The sequence below is a fragment of the Nicotiana tabacum genome, chromosome 5, assembly GCF_000715075.1.
Source record: "Nicotiana tabacum cultivar K326 chromosome 5, ASM71507v2, whole genome shotgun sequence".
NCBI lineage: Eukaryota > Viridiplantae > Streptophyta > Magnoliopsida > Solanales > Solanaceae > Nicotiana > Nicotiana tabacum.
Genome location: NC_134084.1, coordinates 153,005,110 through 153,010,178, shown reverse-complemented (window position 1 = coordinate 153,010,178; position 5,069 = coordinate 153,005,110).

Sequence of the window (5,069 nt, the reverse complement as noted above, 5' to 3'; positions counted from 1 at the left end):
TTCAGGTGAGGTCGACTGTTACCATTTTTTTAGGTTAGAAGAGGAAGGAGTCAGCTGTGTGTGTTCTCTAGGGTAAGGAATTAAGGGTTTCAAAAGGTTTTAATTTGGGTGTAAATGGTATTTGGCTCAATGTTTTGGGCTATTCGAAATTATGTATTTCCAACCCAAAATCTTAATTCTTTTTCTACAAATAATGTAAAATCTATACTGTAAATACATAACTAACTCTAATTAATTAAGATAAATAAAATTATATTGTAAAACTATTTTTTTGGTATTCTTCAAGATTATATAAAAATAAAAATAGATAAAAATAGTATTACTATATTAAGTACTAATTAACCTTAAATTAAATAGACTTGAAACTATTTTTTGTGTTTTCGATTTTTCAAATACTAAATAAAATAACAATAAGAATAGTGTATTAGAATCCTAAAAAAAATTGAAATAACTCAAATAAATATATAATATATGCGAAAATGCTAATGTAGCTTGAAGACATGGTGGGTCAAAAATTACATGTCTACATCTGCCTCTCTTTGATTGAAAACACGAAGAGTTTTTAGATAAAGAACGACGAGACAGATTTTTTGACCCGACCCTTATTTACAGAGACCAAAAACTAAAAGAAAAGAGAATGTGACCGAGCCATGGTATCTGTCGCGCCCCTTTTTGCCCTTTCCGATGGGGAAGTCCGGGTTTATACATTCATGGGGGAAATAACACGTTTCTTTTTGGGAATTGGGTATTTGAAGAGTCGTCACCTAAAGGATAATGGTGCGTTAGGGCACCTAGAGTAATTAACTCTTGGACTAGTTTACACCAAAGATTTAGGGTAAGAGCTCGAAATAACCTTGAGGGGAAGGTGTTAGGCACCCCTCGCGGTCCACAACGGTGGGTCCCGACCGAACTTAAACTATGTGAATTAGTCATTTTAACAAATAAACACATACTCGCAAGTAAAGGCATGTTTTGACATTCTACATACATGTATGGTTCAAGTAATGAAACAAGGAAAAGGTTTGAACAACTTGCACTTATATAAAGAAAAATAAATTCATTTAAACAACGGGAGTTGGGAAAGAGGGGTCCTAGGTTGGTTAGACTACAGGATCATACCCATACAATGCCCGGTAATAACTCTTCAGTGAAGGGCTACACGTGATATTAGCGCGTAGTCATCATATCCTTACTACCCAATTCCCTCACGTTGGTCATAGCCTAAAGCGTTCTAGCAACCTTGAAAGATATCTTATGCGTGCACTACCCGTCCCTTCCTTGTGGCCCTGGAGGTATTTAGGACTTCTAATTTTGGTAGTTCTAGACCATCCTAAAGTACTTAAAGGAGAAAAATCTAGGCGTCAATCAAAACAGTTAGGACAACATTAAAAAGAATAATTAAAGGCTCACATTTACCTCCACAAACATAACAAGTAAGTGCATGTCTCAAACAACAGTTTCAAGTATTCAAGAGAAAACCTTAGAACATGATATCTAGGTGAGCAGAGATTATACAGTATTGAATCAAGACCAAAGTGTCAAAGACCTATTCAGCTTGCCTACTGATTTTAGACCTATTTGAATATGAGCAGTCACAGATAACAGAGAATAGTTTTATAGTTGCAGGATTTTTAAGCGCCATATAGGCTTGCCTAGGCGTATAAAGTGATATCCTATGAGCATGATATCTATTATTGATCAGTAAACAATTTTAAATGAGTAATTTGTGTCACACCTCCTTTTTCACCTGCGCCCGCAGGGGCGTAAGGGAGTTTTTCCAATTAAAGGACAATCGAAACGGGATTTTATTTAAAGATTCAGAGTCGCCACTTGGGAGAATTATGGTGTCCCAAGTCACCGGTTGAATCCCGAATCGAGGAAAGGATTGACTCTGTATTACAGTCCGCGAACCAGAAATCCGAGTAAGGAATTCTGTTAACCCGGGAGAAGGTGTTAGGCATTCCCGAATTCCGTGGTTCTCGCACGGTCGCTCAACTGTCATATTCGGCTTATTTATCTGATTTTAATACATATTGAACCTATGTGCAAATTTTAACTTTTTACCGCTTTTATTATTATTATTTTTAACGAGAATTGCAATGTCGTGGAAACACATCTCGAACCATGTCACATCAATGCACCCATGGTTATTGACACATTTCAACTCTGTTGGGATTTGGATTTGGGTCACATAAATGTGCATCCGAGTTTAAGAAAGTAAATTATTAAAAGCGCGTCTAGAATGACTAGCGCATTATTATCTTTGGGGAGGGCCGTGAAATTCACTAAACGGCCCGTCCCGAAATCTAAGTATTAATATATACATTTAACGAGGGCCCCGCGATCTTTATATTTTTATTTGGCGATGCTCACCTCGTTCATTATTTAAAGGGCAAACCTAAGAGCAACTATGATTCTCTACTTTATTTGTCTCTAAAAGAAAAAGTCCTAGTGAATCATGTATTGAATTATAACACATTGAACTATGAATTTGACTTCTTCCAACCAAGTCCGAATAATGAATTTGCTTATGCGTGATTACGAAAACCCGACATTTCAGCCACCAGCGCTTGGGCTCAAAGTCGTGGATCGGTTCTAGAACCCAACGTTCTTTTAATCTCCCCTATGAGGCCTTTCTGTGGGTTGGAGATCTTTGGGTTTGTTTGCCACGCATTCAAACCCAATCTCTATGGCCCAAAAAGTTCAGACTTTAACCAAACGAACTTATACTAATGCCTCAATCCTTTCCTTCAATATGCAGTAAGTGAGCGAATCATAATAACTCAATATCAAAGCTAGAAGAGATGCAACTTCCAAACTATGACTACATGACATCTGGGCTAGGGTTTATTGACACTAAACAACGAAGTATAAACCGTTTCCACTATCTATTATACATGGAATTACTGGTATGAACATAGACCTTCTTCCTAACCTTTTAGGTTCCATCATATTCTAATTTCAATACTTTATAGAACAGGGTGCCATACTTGGATTTTACTGAAATTGAACCATACTAGAGTCGATTCTATTGAAGAGAATATGCACAAGTTAATAGTCCATATACACAACATCTCAGGTATTTAATTAACTTTACATACCACGAATATTCAGATAAGAAAGAAAGAGCAACATGGTTCCCAGAATACACTACTTATACAAGGATGAAACAGACTAAACTAACTACCTTCACATTATGCTACTAGATTTCAAATAAGTTATTATTGAAGACTGAAGGCCAAAGATCATTCATTCATCATAAGCTTCATGTAATTACAACTTTACATGTTGTCGAGGTTACAGCCGTGTACCTGGATTGGAGTGAATAGAAGAATAAAGAGGAAGTCAGCAGCAGTACAACAGTAATACGAGCAACAATTCAAACAGCAATCCACAAACAACCCAGTAACATATGCAGCAAACCCAGGTGAATTTCAAACCAGTTAAAACCAGAACACTCAAACTTAAACAGCTCAACCGACCTCAGAAAATGGAATCAGAAAAATACACTACTGCAACACTACACCCAAACTCATCTCAAGTTGTCTCAAAACCTATTTTTGTATTCAAACTTTGAACTCTTTTCTCTCTCTTTTCAGATTTCTCTTTTTCAATCTTTTACTCTCCCTCCTTAAATTGCTCTTTTGCTCTAAAGTCTGCCCAAAAGAAAAATCCAGCCCCCTGAGAAAAAAAAGGATCCCCTACTCTGTCCAAAATCCCCCCACTTATACCCCAAAAACTGACCTTTCCAACTCTCAAAAGCACTTAGGCAGAATTTTTCAACTAATTCTGCCCATGATCTTCTTTAGTACCCCACTAGAGTATGTTTTCCCCACTACCCCTTGTCTTTTCCTTATTTAATATTCAAACAGGCATGAGCAACATATTTTAATCAATCCCTTTTAAGCCTTCCCCTACCATTATGTTTTGTTCCCCATTAGCACTTAAACAATTCATTAGTTTAATGGTACTTTAATACTTAGTGGACAGAACCTTCAACTTTCCCATTTCTTTTAAACCCCATACTATTATGTTTCCCATCCCACTATTATTAAACAAATGCCTTATTTTAATGGCACATTAGTACCTACTATCAGAATTTCAAATTTAAAGTCCAAATTACCCCCTGATGCCCTAAACTATTATCCTACATGAACTTCTTTCAATCTGTACCAAACCCTTCAGCTATAATCAATTTCAAACTATCAAATTCCTAACAACTGACTCCTAACTCAACTGGATAGATTACAAAACTTCAGATTTGAAAGACCAGCAGACCTCCTGATGACCAACTAGGCAGGTAATCGACAGTATGAATTGCAAATAAAGGGAATCACACACTATAGAACAAGTTTTAATTCATAACAGTTTTGACTAAACCCAACTACTCTCAACATGAGCCTACAATTAGAGATGAGGCAAAGCAAGTGTCATGAAAAGAAACCTGATTAATAGCACAAGTCTAGATTCAAACAATCATGAACCATTTCCTAAGCATTACGTCTATTGTACAGGCCAACATCACTGATTAAGGAATCATAATGACAAAGTAATTGGTATCCTGACCTTAAACCAAACTAACTGGACACAAATTAGACCAGTCCTTGACAAATTCAACTCGCAAACTGGCCCAAATTGGAACTTAGACTACTGACCATAATTCAAACGGGAAATTCATGCAAATTTATAAAAGGGAAAAGGACAGAGTAAACAAACGGAACTGCGAGAGTGAACAATCAAAACTGGACGTAAAAGACTTACCCGAATCACAACTCGATTAAAAACCTCAAGGATCTTCCCACTTTCAAGCCGAGACGGACTTTAACCATGTGTTTTCGAAGGAAAACAACATGGCTAAAGTCAGTCTCTGACTCAAAATTCATGGGACCTAGCCTGCCTAACTTCGATCTGGAATCCGAGCTACCCCATGATGATTTGAAAAGAATTGATCAAGGATTCATGGTGAGGGGGTCCAGGAGATCACAGGGTGTGAGTTTGGTGGCCATTGAACGGATTAGGGTTTGGTTCGATTCCTTTGATCTAAGATTCGAGGGGCTCGGGGGTGATTC